Consider the following 27,228-nt stretch of genomic DNA (forward strand, 5'->3'; position numbering starts at 1 on the left):
CGCCATAAGCAACAGTTTAAAAGAATGCCACAGACTAATCAACCAAACTTTTTGGGTTGGTTTCTCTTTTATAGTCTGCAGGCATTAAATGAAAGAAGTCAGTGTTCCAGCAGAGGGAGACAACGTTTCAGAAAAGGCATTGTAGCAAACCAAAAAAGAAATTTTAAGCGCAGCAGAGTAACCAGCTCACATACCTGTTAGCTCAGGTGAGTTTAAAAGGCTGCTGTTGATAACAAGGGCATTTGCTAAATAGATGGTGTGTGTGCAACAATATACTGAAAGGTCAATTATATTGTGCAGCTTATCTCACCACCTGTAGTTATTTAGGTGAAAGCTCCAAAATGCTTGCCTAATATGTCTGTTTATCCAAAAGGAAGTATAGAGGGAGAGCTAGATAGATAGCATTGCATTACATTACATTACATGGCAATGCAATGCACAGTTGCTGAAGTTGAACCAAAATGAGCTTGTCATCTGGCTTCTGCAACTTTTAACATGAAAAATCCAATGAGGAGAAGAAAAGCAAAGCCAAAGAGTCCATCCCAAAATCCGACAAACAAGCAAAATGAACAAAAAGCATTGAATTCAATTCTTTCTGATTTTAGAAACTGCATTAAAGAAGGGGTGCACCGGTCCTGGAGATACTGCAATACCAGGTCAATGCGTGGAGTGGACAGAGCAAGCTCTTTTTCCATCTCCCTGTTCTAAAAATCCATTTAATATATGGTCCCCAGATAGGGGACGTATCAGATATTAAACTGATAAGAACAGATACTACACTTGATCTTAGCCAAAAGGCCGAGAAGCGATAACCAGAATTGGTTTCCGACTACGGTGCCACCCAAGGATTCTGAAAAGTCCATTTGTGGAGATGGCCACCTGGACTCCCGTTAAGAAGACATGCTGTCAACCTCTAGATCCCTCACATGCCTGCACTTTTCGGCTTGCTGCTGCTGCAATCCACGCATTTTAGATCTGCATAACTCCACCTCTTTTAGCACAGTACCCTCAACCCCCGGCTGTTCCCACCCGCCTCAACACCGTTGGAAGGGAGGAGAACCAATTAAGGTGGGGGGGGGGTGGAACGAGCAGCTGTCTACCCTTAGCAGGAGGGTTGCTGATTAATTACCTCTCCTGCTGCTGCTGCTGCTGGCTGTCCAGCAGCAGACTGAAGGTGGCTGCTGCTGTGCGCAGGTATATAAAGGCTCAGAGCCTATTATGACACGCGCAGCCAGCGTTCCATTGCCACATTCCGTCTACTGCAGGCGGGATACCTGGATGGCTGAATGTCACTGAGAAGCTCACAGAGACCGCCATAAGCAACAGTTTAAAAGAATGCCACAGACTAATCAACCAAACTTTTTGGGTTGGTTTCTCTTTTATAGTCTGCAGGCATTAAATGAAAGAAGTCAGTGTTCCAGCAGAGGGAGACAACGTTTCAGAAAAGGCATTGTAGCAAACCAAAAAAGAAATTTTAAGCGCAGCAGAGTAACCAGCTCACATACCTGTTAGCTCAGGTGAGTTTAAAAGGCTGCTGTTGATAACAAGGGCATTTGCTAAATAGATGGTGTGTGTGCAACAATATACTGAAAGGTCAATTATATTGTGCAGCTTATCTCACCACCTGTAGTTATTTAGGTGAAAGCTCCAAAATGCTTGCCTAATATGTCTGTTTATCCAAAAGGAAGTATAGAGGGAGAGCTAGATAGATAGCATTGCATTACATTACATTACATGGCAATGCAATGCACAGTTGCTGAAGTTGAACCAAAATGAGCTTGTCATCTGGCTTCTGCAACTTTTAACATGAAAAATCCAATGAGGAGAAGAAAAGCAAAGCCAAAGAGTCCATCCCAAAATCCGACAAACAAGCAAAATGAACAAAAAGCATTGAATTCAATTCTTTCTGATTTTAGAAACTGCATTAAAGAAGGGGTGCACCGGTCCTGGAGATACTGCAATACCAGGTCAATGCGTGGAGTGGACAGAGCAAGCTCTTTTTCCATCTCCCTGTTCTAAAAATCCATTTAATATATGGTCCCCAGATAGGGGACGTATCAGATATTAAACTGATAAGAACAGATACTACACTTGATCTTAGCCAAAAGGCCGAGAAGCGATAACCAGAATTGGTTTCCGACTACGGTGCCACCCAAGGATTCTGAAAAGTCCATTTGTGGAGATGGCCACCTGGACTCCCGTTAAGAAGACATGCTGTCAACCTCTAGATCCCTCACATGCCTGCACTTTTCGGCTTGCTGCTGCTGCAATCCACGCGTTTTAGATCTGCATAACTCCACCTCTTTTAGCACAGTACCCTCAACCCCCAGCTGTTCCCACCCGCCTCAACACCGTTGGAAGGGAGGAGAACCAATTAAGGCGGGGGGGGGGGGGTGGAACGAGCAGCTGTCTACCCTTAGCAGGAGGGTTGCTGATTAATTACCTCTCCTGCTGCTGCTGCTGCTGGCTGTCCAGCAGCAGACTGAAGGTGGCTGCTGCTGTGCGCAGGTATATAAAGGCTCAGAGCCTATTATGACACGCGCAGCCAGCGTTCCATTGCCACATTCCGTCTACTGCAGGCGGGATACCTGGATGGCTGAATGTCACTGAGAAGCTCACAGAGACCGCCATAAGCAACAGTTTAAAAGAATGCCACAGACTAATCAACCAAACTTTTTGGGTTGGTTTCTCTTTTATAGTCTGCAGGCATTAAATGAAAGAAGTCAGTGTTCCAGCAGAGGGAGACAACGTTTCAGAAAAGGCATTGTAGCAAACCAAAAAAGAAATTTTAAGCGCAGCAGAGTAACCAGCTCACATACCTGTTAGCTCAGGTGAGTTTAAAAGGCTGCTGTTGATAACAAGGGCATTTGCTAAATAGATGGTGTGTGTGCAACAATATACTGAAAGGTCAATTATATTGTGCAGCTTATCTCACCACCTGTAGTTATTTAGGTGAAAGCTCCAAAATGCTTGCCTAATATGTCTGTTTATCCAAAAGGAAGTATAGAGGGAGAGCTAGATAGATAGCATTGCATTACATTACATTACATGGCAATGCAATGCACAGTTGCTGAAGTTGAACCAAAATGAGCTTGTCATCTGGCTTCTGCAACTTTTAACATGAAAAATCCAATGAGGAGAAGAAAAGCAAAGCCAAAGAGTCCATCCCAAAATCCGACAAACAAGCAAAATGAACAAAAAGCATTGAATTCAATTCTTTCTGATTTTAGAAACTGCATTAAAGAAGGGGTGCACCGGTCCTGGAGATACTGCAATACCAGGTCAATGCGTGGAGTGGACAGAGCAAGCTCTTTTTCCATCTCCCTGTTCTAAAAATCCATTTAATATATGGTCCCCAGATAGGGGACGTATCAGATATTAAACTGATAAGAACAGATACTACACTTGATCTTAGCCAAAAGGCCGAGAAGCGATAACCAGAAATGGTTTCCGACTACGGTGCCACCCAAGGATTCTGAAAAGTCCATTTGTGGAGATGGCCACCTGGACTCCCGTTAAGAAGACATGCTGTCAACCTCTAGATCCCTCACATGCCTGCACTTTTCGGCTTGCTGCTGCTGCAATCCACGCGTTTTAGATCTGCATAACTCCACCTCTTTTAGCACAGTACCCTCAACCCCCGGCTGTTCCCACCCGCCTCAACACCGTTGGAAGGGAGGAGAACCAATTAAGGCGGGGGGGGGGGTGGAACGAGCAGCTGTCTACCCTTAGCAGGAGGGTTGCTGATTAATTACCTCTCCTGCTGCTGCTGCTGCTGGCTGTCCAGCAGCAGACTGAAGGTGGCTGCTGCTGTGCGCAGGTATATAAAGGCTCAGAGCCTATTATGACACGCGCAGCCAGCGTTCCATTGCCACATTCCGTCTACTGCAGGCGGGATACCTGGATGGCTGAATGTCACTGAGAAGCTCACAGAGACCGCCATAAGCAACAGTTTAAAAGAATGCCACAGACTAATCAACCAAACTTTTTGGGTTGGTTTCTCTTTTATAGTCTGCAGGCATTAAATGAAAGAAGTCAGTGTTCCAGCAGAGGGAGACAACGTTTCAGAAAAGGCATTGTAGCAAACCAAAAAAGAAATTTTAAGCGCAGCAGAGTAACCAGCTCACATACCTGTTAGCTCAGGTGAGTTTAAAAGGCTGCTGTTGATAACAAGGGCATTTGCTAAATAGATGGTGTGTGTGCAACAATATACTGAAAGGTCAATTATATTGTGCAGCTTATCTCACCACCTGTAGTTATTTAGGTGAAAGCTCCAAAATGCTTGCCTAATATGTCTGTTTATCCAAAAGGAAGTATAGAGGGAGAGCTAGATAGATAGCATTGCATTACATTACATTACATGGCAATGCAATGCACAGTTGCTAAAGTTGAACCAAAATGAGCTTGTCATCTGGCTTCTGCAACTTTTAACATGAAAAATCCAATGAGGAGAAGAAAAGCAAAGCCAAAGAGTCCATCCCAAAATCCGACAAACAAGCAAAATGAACAAAAAGCATTGAATTCAATTCTTTCTGATTTTAGAAACTGCATTAAAGAAGGGGTGCACCGGTCCTGGAGATACTGCAATACCAGGTCAATGCGTGGAGTGGACAGAGCAAGCTCTTTTTCCATCTCCCTGTTCTAAAAATCCATTTAATATATGGTCCCCAGATAGGGGACGTATCAGATATTAAACTGATAAGAACAGATACTACACTTGATCTTAGCCAAAAGGCCGAGAAGCGATAACCAGAATTGGTTTACGACTACGGTGCCACCCAAGGATTCTGAAAAGTCCATTTGTGGAGATGGCCACCTGGACTCCCGTTAAGAAGACATGCTGTCAACCTCTAGATCCCTCACATGCCTGCACTTTTCGGCTTGCTGCTGCTGCAATCCACGCGTTTTAGATCTGCATAACTCCACCTCTTTTAGCACAGTACCCTCAACCCCCGGCTGTTCCCACCCGCCTCAACACCGTTGGAAGGGAGGAGAACCAATTAAGGCGGGGGGGGGGGGGTGGAACGAGCAGCTGTCTACCCTTAGGAGGAGGGTTGCTGATTAATTACCTCTCCTGCTGCTGCTGCTGCTGGCTGTCCAGCAGCAGACTGAAGGTGGCTGCTGCTGTGCGCAGGTATATAAAGGCTCAGAGCCTATTATGACACGCGCAGCCAGCGTTCCATTGCCACATTCCGTCTACTGCAGGCGGGATACCTGGATGGCTGAATGTCACTGAGAAGCTCACAGAGACCGCCATAAGCAACAGTTTAAAAGAATGCCACAGACTAATCAACCAAACTTTTTGGGTTGGTTTCTCTTTTATAGTCTGCAGGCATTAAATGAAAGAAGTCAGTGTTCCAGCAGAGGGAGACAACGTTTCAGAAAAGGCATTGTAGCAAACCAAAAAAGAAATTTTAAGCGCAGCAGAGTAACCAGCTCACATACCTGTTAGCTCAGGTGAGTTTAAAAGGCTGCTGTTGATAACAAGGGCATTTGCTAAATAGATGGTGTGTGTGCAACAATATACTGAAAGGTCAATTATATTGTGCAGCTTATCTCACCACCTGTAGTTATTTAGGTGAAAGCTCCAAAATGCTTGCCTAATATGTCTGTTTATCCAAAAGGAAGTATAGAGGGAGAGCTAGATAGATAGCATTGCATTACATTACATTACATGGCAATGCAATGCACAGTTGCTGAAGTTGAACCAAAATGAGCTTGTCATCTGGCTTCTGCAACTTTTAACATGAAAAATCCAATGAGGAGAAGAAAAGCAAAGCCAAAGAGTCCATCCCAAAATCCGACAAACAAGCAAAATGAACAAAAAGCATTGAATTCAATTCTTTCTGATTTTAGAAACTGCATTAAAGAAGGGGTGCACCAGTCCTGGAGATACTGCAATACCAGGTCAATGCGTGGAGTGGACAGAGCAAGCTCTTTTTCCATCTCCCTGTTCTAAAAATCCATTTAATATATGGTCCCCAGATAGGGGACGTATCAGATATTAAACTGATAAGAACAGATACTACACTTGATCTTAGCCAAAAGGCCGAGAAGCGATAACCAGAATTGGTTTCCGACTACGGTGCCACCCAAGGATTCTGAAAAGTCCATTTGTGGAGATGGCCACCTGGACTCCCGTTAAGAAGACATGCTGTCAACCTCTAGATCCCTCACATGCCTGCACTTTTCGGCTTGCTGCTGCTGCAATCCACGCGTTTTAGATCTGCATAACTCCACCTCTTTTAGCACAGTACCCTCAACCCCCGGCTGTTCCCACCCGCCTCAACACCGTTGGAAGGGAGGAGAACCAATTAAGGCGGGGGGGGGGGGGTGGAACGAGCAGCTGTCTACCCTTAGCAGGAGGGTTGCTGATTAATTACCTCTCCTGCTGCTGCTGCTGCTGGCTGTCCAGCAGCAGACTGAAGGTGGCTGCTGCTGTGCGCAGGTATATAAAGGCTCAGAGCCTATTATGACACGCGCAGCCAGCGTTCCATTGCCACATTCCGTCTACTGCAGGCGGGATACCTGGATGGCTGAATGTCACTGAGAAGCTCACAGAGACCGCCATAAGCAACAGTTTAAAAGAATGCCACAGACTAATCAACCAAACTTTTTGGGTTGGTTTCTCTTTTATAGTCTGCAGGCATTAAATGAAAGAAGTCAGTGTTCCAGCAGAGGGAGACAACGTTTCAGAAAAGGCATTGTAGCAAACCAAAAAAGAAATTTTAAGCGCAGCAGAGTAACCAGCTCACATACCTGTTAGCTCAGGTGAGTTTAAAAGGCTGCTGTTGATAACAAGGGCATTTGCTAAATAGATGGTGTGTGTGCAACAATATACTGAAAGGTCAATTATATTGTGCAGCTTATCTCACCACCTGTAGTTATTTAGGTGAAAGCTCCAAAATGCTTGCCTAATATGTCTGTTTATCCAAAAGGAAGTATAGAGGGAGAGCTAGATAGATAGCATTGCATTACATTACATTACATGGCAATGCAATGCACAGTTGCTGAAGTTGAACCAAAATGAGCTTGTCATCTGGCTTCTGCAACTTTTAACATGAAAAATCCAATGAGGAGAAGAAAAGCAAAGCCAAAGAGTCCATCCCAAAATCCGACAAACAAGCAAAATGAACAAAAAGCATTGAATTCAATTCTTTCTGATTTTAGAAACTGCATTAAAGAAGGGGTGCACCGGTCCTGGAGATACTGCAATACCAGGTCAATGCGTGGAGTGGACAGAGCAAGCTCTTTTTCCATCTCCCTGTTCTAAAAATCCATTTAATATATGGTCCCCAGATAGGGGACGTATCAGATATTAAACTGATAAGAACAGATACTACACTTGATCTTAGCCAAAAGGCCGAGAAGCGATAACCAGAATTGGTTTCCGACTACGGTGCCACCCAAGGATTCTGAAAAGTCCATTTGTGGAGATGGCCACCTGGACTCCCGTTAAGAAGACATGCTGTCAACCTCTAGATCCCTCACATGCCTGCACTTTTCGGCTTGCTGCTGCTGCAATCCACGCGTTTTAGATCTGCATAACTCCACCTCTTTTAGCACAGTACCCTCAACCCCCGGCTGTTCCCACCCGCCTCAACACCGTTGGAAGGGAGGAGAACCAATTAAGGCGGGGGGGGGGGGGGGTGGAACGAGCAGCTGTCTACCCTTAGCAGGAGGGTTGCTGATTAATTACCTCTCCTGCTGCTGCTGCTGCTGGCTGTCCAGCAGCAGACTGAAGGTGGCTGCTGCTGTGCGCAGGTATATAAAGGCTCAGAGCCTATTATGACACGCGCAGCCAGCGTTCCATTGCCACATTCCGTCTACTGCAGGCGGGATACCTGGATGGCTGAATGTCACTGAGAAGCTCACAGAGACCGCCATAAGCAACAGTTTAAAAGAATGCCACAGACTAATCAACCAAACTTTTTGGGTTGGTTTCTCTTTTATAGTCTGCAGGCATTAAATGAAAGAAGTCAGTGTTCCAGCAGAGGGAGACAACGTTTCAGAAAAGGCATTGTAGCAAACCAAAAAAGAAATTTTAAGCGCAGCAGAGTAACCAGCTCACATACCTGTTAGCTCAGGTGAGTTTAAAAGGCTGCTGTTGATAACAAGGGCATTTGCTAAATAGATGGTGTGTGTGCAACAATATACTGAAAGGTCAATTATATTGTGCAGCTTATCTCACCACCTGTAGTTATTTAGGTGAAAGCTCCAAAATGCTTGCCTAATATGTCTGTTTATCCAAAAGGAAGTATAGAGGGAGAGCTAGATAGATAGCATTGCATTACATTACATTACATGGCAATGCAATGCACAGTTGCTGAAGTTGAACCAAAATGAGCTTGTCATCTGGCTTCTGCAACTTTTAACATGAAAAATCCAATGAGGAGAAGAAAAGCAAAGCCAAAGAGTCCATCCCAAAATCCGACAAACAAGCAAAATGAACAAAAAGCATTGAATTCAATTCTTTCTGATTTTAGAAACTGCATTAAAGAAGGAGTGCACCAGTCCTGGAGATACTGCAATACCAGGTCAATGCGTGGAGTGGACAGAGCAAGCTCTTTTTCCATCTCCCTGTTCTAAAAATCCATTTAATATATGGTCCCCAGATAGGGGACGTATCAGATATTAAACTGATAAGAACAGATACTACACTTGATCTTAGCCAAAAGGCCGAGAAGCGATAACCAGAATTGGTTTCCGACTACGGTGCCACCCAAGGATTCTGAAAAGTCCATTTGTGGAGATGGCCACCTGGACTCCCGTTAAGAAGACATGCTGTCAACCTCTAGATCCCTCACATGCCTGCACTTTTCGGCTTGCTGCTGCTGCAATCCACGCGTTTTAGATCTGCATAACTCCACCTCTTTTAGCACAGTACCCTCAACCCCCGGCTGTTCCCACCCGCCTCAACACCGTTGGAAGGGAGGAGAACCAATTAAGGCGGGGGGGGGGTGGAACGAGCAGCTGTCTACCCTTAGCAGGAGGGTTGCTGATTAATTACCTCTCCTGCTGCTGCTGCTGCTGGCTGTCTAGCAGCAGACTGAAGGTGGCTGCTGCTGTGCGCAGGTATATAAAGGCTCAGAGCCTATTATGACACGCGCAGCCAGCGTTCCATTGCCACATTCCGTCTACTGCAGGCGGGATACCTGGATGGCTGAATGTCACTGAGAAGCTCACAGAGACCGCCATAAGCAACAGTTTAAAAGAATGCCACAGACTAATCAACCAAACTTTTTGGGTTGGTTTCTCTTTTATAGTCTGCAGGCATTAAATGAAAGAAGTCAGTGTTCCAGCAGAGGGAGACAACGTTTCAGAAAAGGCATTGTAGCAAACCAAAAAAGAAATTTTAAGCGCAGCAGAGTAACCAGCTCACATACCTGTTAGCTCAGGTGAGTTTAAAAGGCTGCTGTTGATAACAAGGGCATTTGCTAAATAGATGGTGTGTGTGCAACAATATACTGAAAGGTCAATTATATTGTGCAGCTTATCTCACCACCTGTAGTTATTTAGGTGAAAGCTCCAAAATGCTTGCCTAATATGTCTGTTTATCCAAAAGGAAGTATAGAGGGAGAGCTAGATAGATAGCATTGCATTACATTACATTACATGGCAATGCAATGCACAGTTGCTGAAGTTGAACCAAAATGAGCTTGTCATCTGGCTTCTGCAACTTTTAACATGAAAAATCCAATGAGGAGAAGAAAAGCAAAGCCAAAGAGTCCATCCCAAAATCCGACAAACAAGCAAAATGAACAAAAAGCATTGAATTCAATTCTTTCTGATTTTAGAAACTGCATTAAAGAAGGGGTGCACCGGTCCTGGAGATACTGCAATACCAGGTCAATGCGTGGAGTGGACAGAGCAAGCTCTTTTTCCATCTCCCTGTTCTAAAAATCCATTTAATATATGGTCCCCAGATAGGGGACGTATCAGATATTAAACTGATAAGAACAGATACTACACTTGATCTTAGCCAAAAGGCCGAGAAGCGATAACCAGAATTGGTTTCCGACTACGGTGCCACCCAAGGATTCTGAAAAGTCCATTTGTGGAGATGGCCACCTGGACTCCCGTTAAGAAGACATGCTGTCAACCTCTAGATCCCTCACATGCCTGCACTTTTCGGCTTGCTGCTGCTGCAATCCACGCATTTTAGATCTGCATAACTCCACCTCTTTTAGCACAGTACCCTCAACCCCCGGCTGTTCCCACCCGCCTCAACACCGTTGGAAGGGAGGAGAACCAATTAAGGTGGGGGGGGGGTGGAACGAGCAGCTGTCTACCCTTAGCAGGAGGGTTGCTGATTAATTACCTCTCCTGCTGCTGCTGCTGCTGGCTGTCCAGCAGCAGACTGAAGGTGGCTGCTGCTGTGCGCAGGTATATAAAGGCTCAGAGCCTATTATGACACGCGCAGCCAGCGTTCCATTGCCACATTCCGTCTACTGCAGGCGGGATACCTGGATGGCTGAATGTCACTGAGAAGCTCACAGAGACCGCCATAAGCAACAGTTTAAAAGAATGCCACAGACTAATCAACCAAACTTTTTGGGTTGGTTTCTCTTTTATAGTCTGCAGGCATTAAATGAAAGAAGTCAGTGTTCCAGCAGAGGGAGACAACGTTTCAGAAAAGGCATTGTAGCAAACCAAAAAAGAAATTTTAAGCGCAGCAGAGTAACCAGCTCACATACCTGTTAGCTCAGGTGAGTTTAAAAGGCTGCTGTTGATAACAAGGGCATTTGCTAAATAGATGGTGTGTGTGCAACAATATACTGAAAGGTCAATTATATTGTGCAGCTTATCTCACCACCTGTAGTTATTTAGGTGAAAGCTCCAAAATGCTTGCCTAATATGTCTGTTTATCCAAAAGGAAGTATAGAGGGAGAGCTAGATAGATAGCATTGCATTACATTACATTACATGGCAATGCAATGCACAGTTGCTGAAGTTGAACCAAAATGAGCTTGTCATCTGGCTTCTGCAACTTTTAACATGAAAAATCCAATGAGGAGAAGAAAAGCAAAGCCAAAGAGTCCATCCCAAAATCCGACAAACAAGCAAAATGAACAAAAAGCATTGAATTCAATTCTTTCTGATTTTAGAAACTGCATTAAAGAAGGGGTGCACCGGTCCTGGAGATACTGCAATACCAGGTCAATGCGTGGAGTGGACAGAGCAAGCTCTTTTTCCATCTCCCTGTTCTAAAAATCCATTTAATATATGGTCCCCAGATAGGGGACGTATCAGATATTAAACTGATAAGAACAGATACTACACTTGATCTTAGCCAAAAGGCCGAGAAGCGATAACCAGAATTGGTTTCCGACTACGGTGCCACCCAAGGATTCTGAAAAGTCCATTTGTGGAGATGGCCACCTGGACTCCCGTTAAGAAGACATGCTGTCAACCTCTAGATCCCTCACATGCCTGCACTTTTCGGCTTGCTGCTGCTGCAATCCACGCGTTTTAGATCTGCATAACTCCACCTCTTTTAGCACAGTACCCTCAACCCCCAGCTGTTCCCACCCGCCTCAACACCGTTGGAAGGGAGGAGAACCAATTAAGGCGGGGGGGGGGGGGTGGAACGAGCAGCTGTCTACCCTTAGCAGGAGGGTTGCTGATTAATTACCTCTCCTGCTGCTGCTGCTGCTGGCTGTCCAGCAGCAGACTGAAGGTGGCTGCTGCTGTGCGCAGGTATATAAAGGCTCAGAGCCTATTATGACACGCGCAGCCAGCGTTCCATTGCCACATTCCGTCTACTGCAGGCGGGATACCTGGATGGCTGAATGTCACTGAGAAGCTCACAGAGACCGCCATAAGCAACAGTTTAAAAGAATGCCACAGACTAATCAACCAAACTTTTTGGGTTGGTTTCTCTTTTATAGTCTGCAGGCATTAAATGAAAGAAGTCAGTGTTCCAGCAGAGGGAGACAACGTTTCAGAAAAGGCATTGTAGCAAACCAAAAAAGAAATTTTAAGCGCAGCAGAGTAACCAGCTCACATACCTGTTAGCTCAGGTGAGTTTAAAAGGCTGCTGTTGATAACAAGGGCATTTGCTAAATAGATGGTGTGTGTGCAACAATATACTGAAAGGTCAATTATATTGTGCAGCTTATCTCACCACCTGTAGTTATTTAGGTGAAAGCTCCAAAATGCTTGCCTAATATGTCTGTTTATCCAAAAGGAAGTATAGAGGGAGAGCTAGATAGATAGCATTGCATTACATTACATTACATGGCAATGCAATGCACAGTTGCTGAAGTTGAACCAAAATGAGCTTGTCATCTGGCTTCTGCAACTTTTAACATGAAAAATCCAATGAGGAGAAGAAAAGCAAAGCCAAAGAGTCCATCCCAAAATCCGACAAACAAGCAAAATGAACAAAAAGCATTGAATTCAATTCTTTCTGATTTTAGAAACTGCATTAAAGAAGGGGTGCACCGGTCCTGGAGATACTGCAATACCAGGTCAATGCGTGGAGTGGACAGAGCAAGCTCTTTTTCCATCTCCCTGTTCTAAAAATCCATTTAATATATGGTCCCCAGATAGGGGACGTATCAGATATTAAACTGATAAGAACAGATACTACACTTGATCTTAGCCAAAAGGCCGAGAAGCGATAACCAGAAATGGTTTCCGACTACGGTGCCACCCAAGGATTCTGAAAAGTCCATTTGTGGAGATGGCCACCTGGACTCCCGTTAAGAAGACATGCTGTCAACCTCTAGATCCCTCACATGCCTGCACTTTTCGGCTTGCTGCTGCTGCAATCCACGCGTTTTAGATCTGCATAACTCCACCTCTTTTAGCACAGTACCCTCAACCCCCGGCTGTTCCCACCCGCCTCAACACCGTTGGAAGGGAGGAGAACCAATTAAGGCGGGGGGGGGGGTGGAACGAGCAGCTGTCTACCCTTAGCAGGAGTGTTGCTGATTAATTACCTCTCCTGCTGCTGCTGCTGCTGGCTGTCCAGCAGCAGACTGAAGGTGGCTGCTGCTGTGCGCAGGTATATAAAGGCTCAGAGCCTATTATGACACGCGCAGCCAGCGTTCCATTGCCACATTCCGTCTACTGCAGGCGGGATACCTGGATGGCTGAATGTCACTGAGAAGCTCACAGAGACCGCCATAAGCAACAGTTTAAAAGAATGCCACAGACTAATCAACCAAACTTTTTGGGTTGGTTTCTCTTTTATAGTCTGCAGGCATTAAATGAAAGAAGTCAGTGTTCCAGCAGAGGGAGACAACGTTTCAGAAAAGGCATTGTAGCAAACCAAAAAAGAAATTTTAAGCGCAGCAGAGTAACCAGCTCACATACCTGTTAGCTCAGGTGAGTTTAAAAGGCTGCTGTTGATAACAAGGGCATTTGCTAAATAGATGGTGTGTGTGCAACAATATACTGAAAGGTCAATTATATTGTGCAGCTTATCTCACCACCTGTAGTTATTTAGGTGAAAGCTCCAAAATGCTTGCCTAATATGTCTGTTTATCCAAAAGGAAGTATAGAGGGAGAGCTAGATAGATAGCATTGCATTACATTACATTACATGGCAATGCAATGCACAGTTGCTGAAGTTGAACCAAAATGAGCTTGTCATCTGGCTTCTGCAACTTTTAACATGAAAAATCCAATGAGGAGAAGAAAAGCAAAGCCAAAGAGTCCATCCCAAAATCCGACAAACAAGCAAAATGAACAAAAAGCATTGAATTCAATTCTTTCTGATTTTAGAAACTGCATTAAAGAAGGGGTGCACCGGTCCTGGAGATACTGCAATACCAGGTCAATGCGTGGAGTGGACAGAGCAAGCTCTTTTTCCATCTCCCTGTTCTAAAAATCCATTTAATATATGGTCCCCAGATAGGGGACGTATCAGATATTAAACTGATAAGAACAGATACTACACTTGATCTTAGCCAAAAGGCCGAGAAGCGATAACCAGAATTGGTTTCCGACTACGGTGCCACCCAAGGATTCTGAAAAGTCCATTTGTGGAGATGGCCACCTGGACTCCCGTTAAGAAGACATGCTGTCAACCTCTAGATCCCTCACATGCCTGCACTTTTCGGCTTGCTGCTGCTGCAATCCACGCGTTTTAGATCTGCATAACTCCACCTCTTTTAGCACAGTACCCTCAACCCCCGGCTGTTCCCACCCGCCTCAACACCGTTGGAAGGGAGGAGAACCAATTAAGGCGGGGGGGGGGGGGGGTGGAACGAGCAGCTGTCTACCCTTAGCAGGAGGGTTGCTGATTAATTACCTCTCCTGCTGCTGCTGCTGCTGGCTGTCCAGCAGCAGACTGAAGGTGGCTGCTGCTGTGCGCAGGTATATAAAGGCTCAGAGCCTATTATGACACGCGCAGCCAGCGTTCCATTGCCACATTCCGTCTACTGCAGGCGGGATACCTGGATGGCTGAATGTCACTGAGAAGCTCACAGAGACCGCCATAAGCAACAGTTTAAAAGAATGCCACAGACTAATCAACCAAACTTTTTGGGTTGGTTTCTCTTTTATAGTCTGCAGGCATTAAATGAAAGAAGTCAGTGTTCCAGCAGAGGGAGACAACGTTTCAGAAAAGGCATTGTAGCAAACCAAAAAAGAAATTTTAAGCGCAGCAGAGTAACCAGCTCACATACCTGTTAGCTCAGGTGAGTTTAAAAGGCTGCTGTTGATAACAAGGGCATTTGCTAAATAGATGGTGTGTGTGCAACAATATACTGAAAGGTCAATTATATTGTGCAGCTTATCTCACCACCTGTAGTTATTTAGGTGAAAGCTCCAAAATGCTTGCCTAATATGTCTGTTTATCCAAAAGGAAGTATAGAGGGAGAGCTAGATAGATAGCATTGCATTACATTACATTACATGGCAATGCAATGCACAGTTGCTGAAGTTGAACCAAAATGAGCTTGTCATCTGGCTTCTGCAACTTTTAACATGAAAAATCCAATGAGGAGAAGAAAAGCAAAGCCAAAGAGTCCATCCCAAAATCCGACAAACAAGCAAAATGAACAAAAAGCATTGAATTCAATTCTTTCTGATTTTAGAAACTGCATTAAAGAAGGAGTGCACCAGTCCTGGAGATACTGCAATACCAGGTCAATGCGTGGAGTGGACAGAGCAAGCTCTTTTTCCATCTCCCTGTTCTAAAAATCCATTTAATATATGGTCCCCAGATAGGGGACGTATCAGATATTAAACTGATAAGAACAGATACTACACTTGATCTTAGCCAAAAGGCCGAGAAGCGATAACCAGAATTGGTTTCCGACTACGGTGCCACCCAAGGATTCTGAAAAGTCCATTTGTGGAGATGGCCACCTGGACTCCCGTTAAGAAGACATGCTGTCAACCTCTAGATCCCTCACATGCCTGCACTTTTCGGCTTGCTGCTGCTGCAATCCACGCGTTTTAGATCTGCATAACTCCACCTCTTTTAGCACAGTACCCTCAACCCCCGGCTGTTCCCACCCGCCTCAACACCGTTGGAAGGGAGGAGAACCAATTAAGGCGGGGGGGGGGTGGAACGAGCAGCTGTCTACCCTTAGCAGGAGGGTTGCTGATTAATTACCTCTCCTGCTGCTGCTGCTGCTGGCTGTCTAGCAGCAGACTGAAGGTGGCTGCTGCTGTGCGCAGGTATATAAAGGCTCAGAGCCTATTATGACACGCGCAGCCAGCGTTCCATTGCCACATTCCGTCTACTGCAGGCGGGATACCTGGATGGCTGAATGTCACTGAGAAGCTCACAGAGACCGCCATAAGCAACAGTTTAAAAGAATGCCACAGACTAATCAACCAAACTTTTTGGGTTGGTTTCTCTTTTATAGTCTGCAGGCATTAAATGAAAGAAGTCAGTGTTCCAGCAGAGGGAGACAACGTTTCAGAAAAGGCATTGTAGCAAACCAAAAAAGAAATTTTAAGCGCAGCAGAGTAACCAGCTCACATACCTGTTAGCTCAGGTGAGTTTAAAAGGCTGCTGTTGATAACAAGGGCATTTGCTAAATAGATGGTGTGTGTGCAACAATATACTGAAAGGTCAATTATATTGTGCAGCTTATCTCACCACCTGTAGTTATTTAGGTGAAAGCTCCAAAATGCTTGCCTAATATGTCTGTTTATCCAAAAGGAAGTATAGAGGGAGAGCTAGATAGATAGCATTGCATTACATTACATTACATGGCAATGCAATGCACAGTTGCTGAAGTTGAACCAAAATGAGCTTGTCATCTGGCTTCTGCAACTTTTAACATGAAAAATCCAATGAGGAGAAGAAAAGCAAAGCCAAAGAGTCCATCCCAAAATCCGACAAACAAGCAAAATGAACAAAAAGCATTGAATTCAATTCTTTCTGATTTTAGAAACTGCATTAAAGAAGGGGTGCACCGGTCCTGGAGATACTGCAATACCAGGTCAATGCGTGGAGTGGACAGAGCAAGCTCTTTTTCCATCTCCCTGTTCTAAAAATCCATTTAATATATGGTCCCCAGATAGGGGACGTATCAGATATTAAACTGATAAGAACAGATACTACACTTGATCTTAGCCAAAAGGCCGAGAAGCGATAACCAGAATTGGTTTCCGACTACGGTGCCACCCAAGGATTCTGAAAAGTCCATTTGTGGAGATGGCCACCTGGACTCCCGTTAAGAAGACATGCTGTCAACCTCTAGATCCCTCACATGCCTGCACTTTTCGGCTTGCTGCTGCTGCAATCCACGCATTTTAGATCTGCATAACTCCACCTCTTTTAGCACAGTACCCTCAACCCCCGGCTGTTCCCACCCGCCTCAACACCGTTGGAAGGGAGGAGAACCAATTAAGGTGGGGGGGGGTGGAACGAGCAGCTGTCTACCCTTAGCAGGAGGGTTGCTGATTAATTACCTCTCCTGCTGCTGCTGCTGCTGGCTGTCCAGCAGCAGACTGAAGGTGGCTGCTGCTGTGCGCAGGTATATAAAGGCTCAGAGCCTATTATGACACGCGCAGCCAGCGTTCCATTGCCACATTCCGTCTACTGCAGGCGGGATACCTGGATGGCTGAATGTCACTGAGAAGCTCACAGAGACCGCCATAAGCAACAGTTTAAAAGAATGCCACAGACTAATCAACCAAACTTTTTGGGTTGGTTTCTCTTTTATAGTCTGCAGGCATTAAATGAAAGAAGTCAGTGTTCCAGCAGAGGGAGACAACGTTTCAGAAAAGGCATTGTAGCAAACCAAAAAAGAAATTTTAAGCGCAGCAGAGTAACCAGCTCACATACCTGTTAGCTCAGGTGAGTTTAAAAGGCTGCTGTTGATAACAAGGGCATTTGCTAAATAGATGGTGTGTGTGCAACAATATACTGAAAGGTCAATTATATTGTGCAGCTTATCTCACCACCTGTAGTTATTTAGGTGAAAGCTCCAAAATGCTTGCCTAATATGTCTGTTTATCCAAAAGGAAGTATAGAGGGAGAGCTAGATAGATAGCATTGCATTACATTACATTACATGGCAATGCAATGCACAGTTGCTGAAGTTGAACCAAAATGAGCTTGTCATCTGGCTTCTGCAACTTTTAACATGAAAAATCCAATGAGGAGAAGAAAAGCAAAGCCAAAGAGTCCATCCCAAAATCCGACAAACAAGCAAAATGAACAAAAAGCATTGAATTCAATTCTTTCTGATTTTAGAAACTGCATTAAAGAAGGGGTGCACCGGTCCTGGAGATACTGCAATACCAGGTCAATGCGTGGAGTGGACAGAGCAAGCTCTTTTTCCATCTCCCTGTTCTAAAAATCCATTTAATATATGGTCCCCAGATAGGGGACGTATCAGATATTAAACTGATAAGAACAGATACTACACTTGATCTTAGCCAAAAGGCCGAGAAGCGATAACCAGAATTGGTTTCCGACTACGGTGCCACCCAAGGATTCTGAAAAGTCCATTTGTGGAGATGGCCACCTGGACTCCCGTTAAGAAGACATGCTGTCAACCTCTAGATCCCTCACATGCCTGCACTTTTCGGCTTGCTGCTGCTGCAATCCACGCGTTTTAGATCTGCATAACTCCACCTCTTTTAGCACAGTACCCTCAACCCCCAGCTGTTCCCACCCGCCTCAACACCGTTGGAAGGGAGGAGAACCAATTAAGGCGGGGGGGGGGGGGTGGAACGAGCAGCTGTCTACCCTTAGCAGGAGGGTTGCTGATTAATTACCTCTCCTGCTGCTGCTGCTGCTGGCTGTCCAGCAGCAGACTGAAGGTGGCTGCTGCTGTGCGCAGGTATATAAAGGCTCAGAGCCTATTATGACACGCGCAGCCAGCGTTCCATTGCCACATTCCGTCTACTGCAGGCGGGATACCTGGATGGCTGAATGTCACTGAGAAGCTCACAGAGACCGCCATAAGCAACAGTTTAAAAGAATGCCACAGACTAATCAACCAAACTTTTTGGGTTGGTTTCTCTTTTATAGTCTGCAGGCATTAAATGAAAGAAGTCAGTGTTCCAGCAGAGGGAGACAACGTTTCAGAAAAGGCATTGTAGCAAACCAAAAAAGAAATTTTAAGCGCAGCAGAGTAACCAGCTCACATACCTGTTAGCTCAGGTGAGTTTAAAAGGCTGCTGTTGATAACAAGGGCATTTGCTAAATAGATGGTGTGTGTGCAACAATATACTGAAAGGTCAATTATATTGTGCAGCTTATCTCACCACCTGTAGTTATTTAGGTGAAAGCTCCAAAATGCTTGCCTAATATGTCTGTTTATCCAAAAGGAAGTATAGAGGGAGAGCTAGATAGATAGCATTGCATTACATTACATTACATGGCAATGCAATGCACAGTTGCTGAAGTTGAACCAAAATGAGCTTGTCATCTGGCTTCTGCAACTTTTAACATGAAAAATCCAATGAGGAGAAGAAAAGCAAAGCCAAAGAGTCCATCCCAAAATCCGACAAACAAGCAAAATGAACAAAAAGCATTGAATTCAATTCTTTCTGATTTTAGAAACTGCATTAAAGAAGGGGTGCACCGGTCCTGGAGATACTGCAATACCAGGTCAATGCGTGGAGTGGACAGAGCAAGCTCTTTTTCCATCTCCCTGTTCTAAAAATCCATTTAATATATGGTCCCCAGATAGGGGACGTATCAGATATTAAACTGATAAGAACAGATACTACACTTGATCTTAGCCAAAAGGCCGAGAAGCGATAACCAGAAATGGTTTCCGACTACGGTGCCACCCAAGGATTCTTAAAAGTCCATTTGTGGAGATGGCCACCTGGACTCCCGTTAAGAAGACATGCTGTCAACCTCTAGATCCCTCACATGCCTGCACTTTTCGGCTTGCTGCTGCTGCAATCCACGCGTTTTAGATCTGCATAACTCCACCTCTTTTAGCACAGTACCCTCAACCCCCGGCTGTTCCCACCCGCCTCAACACCGTTGGAAGGGAGGAGAACCAATTAAGGCGGGGGGGGGGGTGGAACGAGCAGCTGTCTACCCTTAGCAGGAGGGTTGCTGATTAATTACCTCTCCTGCTGCTGCTGCTGCTGGCTGTCCAGCAGCAGACTGAAGGTGGCTGCTGCTGTGCGCAGGTATATAAAGGCTCAGAGCCTATTATGACACGCGCAGCCAGCGTTCCATTGCCACATTCCGTCTACTGCAGGCGGGATACCTGGATGGCTGAATGTCACTGAGAAGCTCACAGAGACCGCCATAAGCAACAGTTTAAAAGAATGCCACAGACTAATCAACCAAACTTTTTGGGTTGGTTTCTCTTTTATAGTCTGCAGGCATTAAATGAAAGAAGTCAGTGTTCCAGCAGAGGGAGACAACGTTTCAGAAAAGGCATTGTAGCAAACCAAAAAAGAAATTTTAAGCGCAGCAGAGTAACCAGCTCACATACCTGTTAGCTCAGGTGAGTTTAAAAGGCTGCTGTTGATAACAAGGGCATTTGCTAAATAGATGGTGTGTGTGCAACAATATACTGAAAGGTCAATTATATTGTGCAGCTTATCTCACCATCTGTAGTTATTTAGGTGAAAGCTCCAAAATGCTTGCCTAATATGTCTGTTTATCCAAAAGGAAGTATAGAGGGAGAGCTAGATAGATAGCATTGCATTACATTACATTACATGGCAATGCAATGCACAGTTGCTGAAGTTGAACCAAAATGAGCTTGTCATCTGGCTTCTGCAACTTTTAACATGAAAAATCCAATGAGGAGAAGAAAAGCAAAGCCAAAGAGTCCATCCCAAAATCCGACAAACAAGCAAAATGAACAAAAAGCATTGAATTCAATTCTTTCTGATTTTAGAAACTGCATTAAAGAAGGGGTGCACCGGTCCTTTAGATACTGCAATACCAGGTCAATGCGTGGAGTGGACAGAGCAAGCTCTTTTTCCATCTCCCTGTTCTAAAAATCCATTTAATATATGGTCCCCAGATAAGGGACGTATCAGATATTAAACTGATAAGAACAGATACTACACTTGATCTTAGCCAAAAGGCAGAGAAGCGATAACCAGAATTGGTTTCCGACTACGGTGCCACCCAAGGATTCTGAAAAGTCCATTTGTGGAGATGGCCACCTGGACTCCCGTTAAGAAGACATGCTGTCAATCTCTAGATCCCTCACATGCCTGCACTTTTCGGCTTGCTGCTGCTGCAATCCACGCGTTTTAGATCTGCATAACTCCACCTCTTTTAGCACAGTACCCTCAACCCCCGGCTGTTCCCACCCGCCTCAACACCGTTGGAAGGGAGGAGAACCAATTAAGGCGGGGGGGGGGGGTGGAACGAGCAGCTGTCTACCCTTAGCAGGAGGGTTGCTGATTAATTACCTCTCCTGCTGCTGCTGCTGCTGGCTTTCCAGCAGCAGACTGAAGGTGGCTGCTGCTGTGCGCAGGTATATAAAGGCTCAGAGCCTATTATGACACGCGCAGCCAGCGTTCCATTGCCACATTCCGTCTACTGCAGGCGGGATACCTGGATGGCTGAATGTCACTGAGAAGCTCACAGAGACCGCCATAAGCAACAGTTTAAAAGAATGCCACAGACTAATCAACCAAACTTTTTGGGTTGGTTTCTCTTTTATAGTCTGCAGGCATTAAATGAAAGAAGTCAGTGTTCCAGCAGAGGGAGACAACGTTTCAGAAAAGGCATTGTAGCAAACCAAAAAAGAAATTTTAAGCGCAGCAGAGTAACCAGCTCACATACCTGTTAGCTCAGGTGAGTTTAAAAGGCTGCTGTTGATAACAAGGGCATTTGCTAAATAGATGGTGTGTGTGCAACAATATACTGAAAGGTCAATTATATTGTGCAGCTTATCTCACCACCTGTAGTTATTTAGGTGAAAGCTCCAAAATGCTTGCCTAATATGTCTGTTTATCCAAAAGGAAGTATAGAGGGAGAGCTAGATAGATAGCATTGCATTACATTACATTACATGGCAATGCAATGCACAGTTGCTAAAGTTGAACCAAAATGAGCTTGTCATCTGGCTTCTGCAACTTTTAACATGAAAAATCCAATGAGGAGAAGAAAAGCAAAGCCAAAGAGTCCATCCCAAAATCCGACAAACAAGCAAAATGAACAAAAAGCATTGAATTCAATTCTTTCTGATTTTAGAAACTGCATTAAAGAAGGGGTGCACCGGTCCTGGAGATACTGCAATACCAGGTCAATGCGTGGAGTGGACAGAGCAAGCTCTTTTTCCATCTCCCTGTTCTAAAAATCCATTTAATATATGGTCCCCAGATAGGGGACGTATCAGATATTAAACTGATAAGAACAGATACTACACTTGATCTTAGCCAAAAGGCCGAGAAGCGATAACCAGAATTGGTTTACGACTACGGTGCCACCCAAGGATTCTGAAAAGTCCATTTGTGGAGATGGCCACCTGGACTCCCGTTAAGAAGACATGCTGTCAACCTCTAGATCCCTCACATGCCTGCACTTTTCGGCTTGCTGCTGCTGCAATCCACGCGTTTTAGATCTGCATAACTCCACCTCTTTTAGCACAGTACCCTCAACCCCCGGCTGTTCCCACCCGCCTCAACACCGTTGGAAGGGAGGAGAACCAATTAAGGCGGGGGGGGGGGGTGGAACGAGCAGCTGTCTACCCTTAGGAGGAGGGTTGCTGATTAATTACCTCTCCTGCTGCTGCTGCTGCTGGCTGTCCAGCAGCAGACTGAAGGTGGCTGCTGCTGTGCGCAGGTATATAAAGGCTCAGAGCCTATTATGACACGCGCAGCCAGCGTTCCATTGCCACATTCCGTCTACTGCAGGCGGGATACCTGGATGGCTGAATGTCACTGAGAAGCTCACAGAGACCGCCATAAGCAACAGTTTAAAAGAATGCCACAGACTAATCAACCAAACTTTTTGGGTTGGTTTCTCTTTTATAGTCTGCAGGCATTAAATGAAAGAAGTCAGTGTTCCAGCAGAGGGAGACAACGTTTCAGAAAAGGCATTGTAGCAAACCAAAAAAGAAATTTTAAGCGCAGCAGAGTAACCAGCTCACATACCTGTTAGCTCAGGTGAGTTTAAAAGGCTGCTGTTGATAACAAGGGCATTTGCTAAATAGATGGTGTGTGTGCAACAATATACTGAAAGGTCAATTATATTGTGCAGCTTATCTCACCACCTGTAGTTATTTAGGTGAAAGCTCCAAAATGCTTGCCTAATATGTCTGTTTATCCAAAAGGAAGTATAGAGGGAGAGCTAGATAGATAGCATTGCATTACATTACATTACATGGCAATGCAATGCACAGTTGCTGAAGTTGAACCAAAATGAGCTTGTCATCTGGCTTCTGCAACTTTTAACATGAAAAATCCAATGAGGAGAAGAAAAGCAAAGCCAAAGAGTCCATCCCAAAATCCGACAAACAAGCAAAATGAACAAAAAGCATTGAATTCAATTCTTTCTGATTTTAGAAACTGCATTAAAGAAGGGGTGCACCAGTCCTGGAGATACTGCAATACCAGGTCAATGCGTGGAGTGGACAGAGCAAGCTCTTTTTCCATCTCCCTGTTCTAAAAATCCATTTAATATATGGTCCCCAGATAGGGGACGTATCAGATATTAAACTGATAAGAACAGATACTACACTTGATCTTAGCCAAAAGGCCGAGAAGCGATAACCAGAATTGGTTTCCGACTACGGTGCCACCCAAGGATTCTGAAAAGTCCATTTGTGGAGATGGCCACCTGGACTCCCGTTAAGAAGACATGCTGTCAACCTCTAGATCCCTCACATGCCTGCACTTTTCGGCTTGCTGCTGCTGCAATCCACGCGTTTTAGATCTGCATAACTCCACCTCTTTTAGCACAGTACCCTCAACCCCCGGCTGTTCCCACCCGCCTCAACACCGTTGGAAGGGAGGAGAACCAATTAAGGCGGGGGGGGGGGGGTGGAACGAGCAGCTGTCTACCCTTAGCAGGAGGGTTGCTGATTAATTACCTCTCCTGCTGCTGCTGCTGCTGGCTGTCCAGCAGCAGACTGAAGGTGGCTGCTGCTGTGCGCAGGTATATAAAGGCTCAGAGCCTATTATGACACGCGCAGCCAGCGTTCCATTGCCACATTCCGTCTACTGCAGGCGGGATACCTGGATGGCTGAATGTCACTGAGAAGCTCACAGAGACCGCCATAAGCAACAGTTTAAAAGAATGCCACAGACTAATCAACCAAACTTTTTGGGTTGGTTTCTCTTTTATAGTCTGCAGGCATTAAATGAAAGAAGTCAGTGTTCCAGCAGAGGGAGACAACGTTTCAGAAAAGGCATTGTAGCAAACCAAAAAAGAAATTTTAAGCGCAGCAGAGTAACCAGCTCACATACCTGTTAGCTCAGGTGAGTTTAAAAGGCTGCTGTTGATAACAAGGGCATTTGCTAAATAGATGGTGTGTGTGCAACAATATACTGAAAGGTCAATTATATTGTGCAGCTTATCTCACCACCTGTAGTTATTTAGGTGAAAGCTCCAAAATGCTTGCCTAATATGTCTGTTTATCCAAAAGGAAGTATAGAGGGAGAGCTAGATAGATAGCATTGCATTACATTACATTACATGGCAATGCAATGCACAGTTGCTGAAGTTGAACCAAAATGAGCTTGTCATCTGGCTTCTGCAACTTTTAACATGAAAAATCCAATGAGGAGAAGAAAAGCAAAGCCAAAGAGTCCATCCCAAAATCCGACAAACAAGCAAAATGAACAAAAAGCATTGAATTCAATTCTTTCTGATTTTAGAAACTGCATTAAAGAAGGGGTGCACCGGTCCTGGAGATACTGCAATACCAGGTCAATGCGTGGAGTGGACAGAGCAAGCTCTTTTTCCATCTCCCTGTTCTAAAAATCCATTTAATATATGGTCCCCAGATAGGGGACGTATCAGATATTAAACTGATAAGAACAGATACTACACTTGATCTTAGCCAAAAGGCCGAGAAGCGATAACCAGAATTGGTTTCCGACTACGGTGCCACCCAAGGATTCTGAAAAGTCCATTTGTGGAGATGGCCACCTGGACTCCCGTTAAGAAGACATGCTGTCAACCTCTAGATCCCTCACATGCCTGCACTTTTCGGCTTGCTGCTGCTGCAATCCACGCGTTTTAGATCTGCATAACTCCACCTCTTTTAGCACAGTACCCTCAACCCCCGGCTGTTCCCACCCGCCTCAACACCGTTGGAAGGGAGGAGAACCAATTAAGGCGGGGGGGGGGGGGGTGGAACGAGCAGCTGTCTACCCTTAGCAGGAGGGTTGCTGATTAATTACCTCTCCTGCTGCTGCTGCTGCTGGCTGTCCAGCAGCAGACTGAAGGTGGCTGCTGCTGTGCGCAGGTATATAAAGGCTCAGAGCCTATTATGACACGCGCAGCCAGCGTTCCATTGCCACATTCCGTCTACTGCAGGCGGGATACCTGGATGGCTGAATGTCACTGAGAAGCTCACAGAGACCGCCATAAGCAACAGTTTAAAAGAATGCCACAGACTAATCAACCAAACTTTTTGGGTTGGTTTCTCTTTTATAGTCTGCAGGCATTAAATGAAAGAAGTCAGTGTTCCAGCAGAGGGAGACAACGTTTCAGAAAAGGCATTGTAGCAAACCAAAAAAGAAATTTTAAGCGCAGCAGAGTAACCAGCTCACATACCTGTTAGCTCAGGTGAGTTTAAAAGGCTGCTGTTGATAACAAGGGCATTTGCTAAATAGATGGTGTGTGTGCAACAATATACTGAAAGGTCAATTATATTGTGCAGCTTATCTCACCACCTGTAGTTATTTAGGTGAAAGCTCCAAAATGCTTGCCTAATATGTCTGTTTATCCAAAAGGAAGTATAGAGGGAGAGCTAGATAGATAGCATTGCATTACATTACATTACATGGCAATGCAATGCACAGTTGCTGAAGTTGAACCAAAATGAGCTTGTCATCTGGCTTCTGCAACTTTTAACATGAAAAATCCAATGAGGAGAAGAAAAGCAAAGCCAAAGAGTCCATCCCAAAATCCGACAAACAAGCAAAATGAACAAAAAGCATTGAATTCAATTCTTTCTGATTTTAGAAACTGCATTAAAGAAGGAGTGCACCAGTCCTGGAGATACTGCAATACCAGGTCAATGCGTGGAGTGGACAGAGCAAGCTCTTTTTCCATCTCCCTGTTCTAAAAATCCATTTAATATATGGTCCCCAGATAGGGGACGTATCAGATATTAAACTGATAAGAACAGATACTACACTTGATCTTAGCCAAAAGGCCGAGAAGCGATAACCAGAATTGGTTTCCGACTACGGTGCCACCCAAGGATTCTGAAAAGTCCATTTGTGGAGATGGCCACCTGGACTCCCGTTAAGAAGACATGCTGTCAACCTCTAGATCCCTCACATGCCTGCACTTTTCGGCTTGCTGCTGCTGCAATCCACGCGTTTTAGATCTGCATAACTCCACCTCTTTTAGCACAGTACCCTCAACCCCCGGCTGTTCCCACCCGCCTCAACACCGTTGGAAGGGAGGAGAACCAATTAAGGCGGGGGGGGGGTGGAACGAGCAGCTGTCTACCCTTAGCAGGAGGGTTGCTGATTAATTACCTCTCCTGCTGCTGCTGCTGCTGGCTGTCTAGCAGCAGACTGAAGGTGGCTGCTGCTGTGCGCAGGTATATAAAGGCTCAGAGCCTATTATGACACGCGCAGCCAGCGTTCCATTGCCACATTCCGTCTACTGCAGGCGGGATACCTGGATGGCTGAATGTCACTGAGAAGCTCACAGAGACCGCCATAAGCAACAGTTTAAAAGAATGCCACAGACTAATCAACCAAACTTTTTGGGTTGGTTTCTCTTTTATAGTCTGCAGGCATTAAATGAAAGAAGTCAGTGTTCCAGCAGAGGGAGACAACGTTTCAGAAAAGGCATTGTAGCAAACCAAAAAAGAAATTTTAAGCGCAGCAGAGTAACCAGCTCACATACCTGTTAGCTCAGGTGAGTTTAAAAGGCTGCTGTTGATAACAAGGGCATTTGCTAAATAGATGGTGTGTGTGCAACAATATACTGAAAGGTCAATCATATTGTGCAGCTTATCTCACCACCTGTAGTTATTTAGGTGAAAGCTCCAAAATGCTTGCCTAATATGTCTGTTTATCCAAAAGGAAGTATAGAGGGAGAGCTAGATAGATAGCATTGCATTACATTACATTACATGGCAATGCAATGCACAGTTGCTGAAGTTGAACCAAAATGAGCTTGTCATCTGGCTTCTGCAACTTTTAACATGAAAAATCCAATGAGGAGAAGAAAAGCAAAGCCAAAGAGTCCATCCCAAAATCCGACAAACAAGCAAAATGAACAAAAAGCATTGAATTCAATTCTTTCTGATTTTAGAAACTGCATTAAAGAAGGGGTGCACCGGTCCTGGAGATACTGCAATACCAGGTCAATGCGTGGAGTGGACAGAGCAAGCTCTTTTTCCATCTCCCTGTTCTAAAAATCCATTTAATATATGGTCCCCAGATAGGGGACGTATCAGATATTAAACTGATAAGAACAGATACTACACTTGATCTTAGCCAAAAGGCCGAGAAGCGATAACCAGAATTGGTTTCCGACTACGGTGCCACCCAAGGATTCTGAAAAGTCCATTTGTGGAGATGGCCACCTGGACTCCCGTTAAGAAGACATGCTGTCAACCTCTAGATCCCTCACATGCCTGCACTTTTCGGCTTGCTGCTGCTGCAATCCACGCGTTT

At 45.0% G+C, this 27,228-nt stretch overlaps 21 non-coding genes across 21 annotated transcripts; all 21 read right to left on the reverse strand.

Annotated features, from left to right (window-relative positions):
- Window positions 1-619: 619 nt before the first annotated feature.
- LOC141188595 (U2 spliceosomal RNA) lies at window positions 620-810 on the reverse strand. The gene has a single exon (XR_012262678.1). It is a non-coding gene; the product is annotated as a U2 spliceosomal RNA (small nuclear RNA).
- Window positions 811-1,930: 1,120 nt separating this feature from the next.
- LOC141188596 (U2 spliceosomal RNA) lies at window positions 1,931-2,121 on the reverse strand. The gene has a single exon (XR_012262679.1). It is a non-coding gene; the product is annotated as a U2 spliceosomal RNA (small nuclear RNA).
- A 1,123-nt stretch (window positions 2,122-3,244) lies between these two features.
- Window positions 3,245-3,435, reverse strand: LOC141188598 (U2 spliceosomal RNA). The gene has a single exon (XR_012262680.1). It is a non-coding gene; the product is annotated as a U2 spliceosomal RNA (small nuclear RNA).
- Window positions 3,436-4,556: 1,121 nt separating this feature from the next.
- LOC141188599 (U2 spliceosomal RNA) lies at window positions 4,557-4,747 on the reverse strand. Its single transcript, XR_012262681.1, has one exon. It is a non-coding gene; the product is annotated as a U2 spliceosomal RNA (small nuclear RNA).
- Window positions 4,748-5,870: 1,123 nt separating this feature from the next.
- On the reverse strand, window positions 5,871-6,061 carry LOC141184242 (U2 spliceosomal RNA). Its single transcript, XR_012259016.1, has one exon. It is a non-coding gene; the product is annotated as a U2 spliceosomal RNA (small nuclear RNA).
- Window positions 6,062-7,184: 1,123 nt separating this feature from the next.
- Window positions 7,185-7,375, reverse strand: LOC141188601 (U2 spliceosomal RNA). Its single transcript, XR_012262683.1, has one exon. It is a non-coding gene; the product is annotated as a U2 spliceosomal RNA (small nuclear RNA).
- Window positions 7,376-8,500: 1,125 nt separating this feature from the next.
- LOC141184411 (U2 spliceosomal RNA) lies at window positions 8,501-8,691 on the reverse strand. Its single transcript, XR_012259169.1, has one exon. It is a non-coding gene; the product is annotated as a U2 spliceosomal RNA (small nuclear RNA).
- Window positions 8,692-9,811: 1,120 nt separating this feature from the next.
- LOC141188602 (U2 spliceosomal RNA) lies at window positions 9,812-10,002 on the reverse strand. The gene has a single exon (XR_012262684.1). It is a non-coding gene; the product is annotated as a U2 spliceosomal RNA (small nuclear RNA).
- Window positions 10,003-11,122: 1,120 nt separating this feature from the next.
- LOC141188603 (U2 spliceosomal RNA) lies at window positions 11,123-11,313 on the reverse strand. Its single transcript, XR_012262685.1, has one exon. It is a non-coding gene; the product is annotated as a U2 spliceosomal RNA (small nuclear RNA).
- Window positions 11,314-12,436: 1,123 nt separating this feature from the next.
- On the reverse strand, window positions 12,437-12,627 carry LOC141188604 (U2 spliceosomal RNA). The gene has a single exon (XR_012262686.1). It is a non-coding gene; the product is annotated as a U2 spliceosomal RNA (small nuclear RNA).
- A 1,121-nt stretch (window positions 12,628-13,748) lies between these two features.
- LOC141188605 (U2 spliceosomal RNA) lies at window positions 13,749-13,939 on the reverse strand. Its single transcript, XR_012262687.1, has one exon. It is a non-coding gene; the product is annotated as a U2 spliceosomal RNA (small nuclear RNA).
- A 1,125-nt stretch (window positions 13,940-15,064) lies between these two features.
- LOC141184412 (U2 spliceosomal RNA) lies at window positions 15,065-15,255 on the reverse strand. The gene has a single exon (XR_012259170.1). It is a non-coding gene; the product is annotated as a U2 spliceosomal RNA (small nuclear RNA).
- A 1,120-nt stretch (window positions 15,256-16,375) lies between these two features.
- On the reverse strand, window positions 16,376-16,566 carry LOC141188607 (U2 spliceosomal RNA). The gene has a single exon (XR_012262689.1). It is a non-coding gene; the product is annotated as a U2 spliceosomal RNA (small nuclear RNA).
- A 1,119-nt stretch (window positions 16,567-17,685) lies between these two features.
- Window positions 17,686-17,876, reverse strand: LOC141188608 (U2 spliceosomal RNA). Its single transcript, XR_012262690.1, has one exon. It is a non-coding gene; the product is annotated as a U2 spliceosomal RNA (small nuclear RNA).
- Window positions 17,877-18,999: 1,123 nt separating this feature from the next.
- Window positions 19,000-19,190, reverse strand: LOC141188609 (U2 spliceosomal RNA). The gene has a single exon (XR_012262691.1). It is a non-coding gene; the product is annotated as a U2 spliceosomal RNA (small nuclear RNA).
- Window positions 19,191-20,311: 1,121 nt separating this feature from the next.
- LOC141185602 (U2 spliceosomal RNA) lies at window positions 20,312-20,502 on the reverse strand. The gene has a single exon (XR_012260249.1). It is a non-coding gene; the product is annotated as a U2 spliceosomal RNA (small nuclear RNA).
- A 1,122-nt stretch (window positions 20,503-21,624) lies between these two features.
- On the reverse strand, window positions 21,625-21,815 carry LOC141188610 (U2 spliceosomal RNA). Its single transcript, XR_012262692.1, has one exon. It is a non-coding gene; the product is annotated as a U2 spliceosomal RNA (small nuclear RNA).
- Window positions 21,816-22,937: 1,122 nt separating this feature from the next.
- Window positions 22,938-23,128, reverse strand: LOC141184243 (U2 spliceosomal RNA). The gene has a single exon (XR_012259017.1). It is a non-coding gene; the product is annotated as a U2 spliceosomal RNA (small nuclear RNA).
- A 1,123-nt stretch (window positions 23,129-24,251) lies between these two features.
- Window positions 24,252-24,442, reverse strand: LOC141188611 (U2 spliceosomal RNA). The gene has a single exon (XR_012262693.1). It is a non-coding gene; the product is annotated as a U2 spliceosomal RNA (small nuclear RNA).
- Window positions 24,443-25,566: 1,124 nt separating this feature from the next.
- LOC141184414 (U2 spliceosomal RNA) lies at window positions 25,567-25,757 on the reverse strand. The gene has a single exon (XR_012259172.1). It is a non-coding gene; the product is annotated as a U2 spliceosomal RNA (small nuclear RNA).
- A 1,120-nt stretch (window positions 25,758-26,877) lies between these two features.
- LOC141188613 (U2 spliceosomal RNA) lies at window positions 26,878-27,068 on the reverse strand. The gene has a single exon (XR_012262695.1). It is a non-coding gene; the product is annotated as a U2 spliceosomal RNA (small nuclear RNA).
- Window positions 27,069-27,228: the final 160 nt, after the last annotated feature.

The sequence above is a fragment of the Phyllobates terribilis genome, unplaced genomic scaffold (genome assembly GCF_046119375.1).
Source record: "Phyllobates terribilis strain yellow unplaced genomic scaffold, ASM4611937v1 Scaffold_40__1_contigs__length_11209783, whole genome shotgun sequence".
Lineage (NCBI taxonomy): Eukaryota > Metazoa > Chordata > Amphibia > Anura > Dendrobatidae > Phyllobates > Phyllobates terribilis.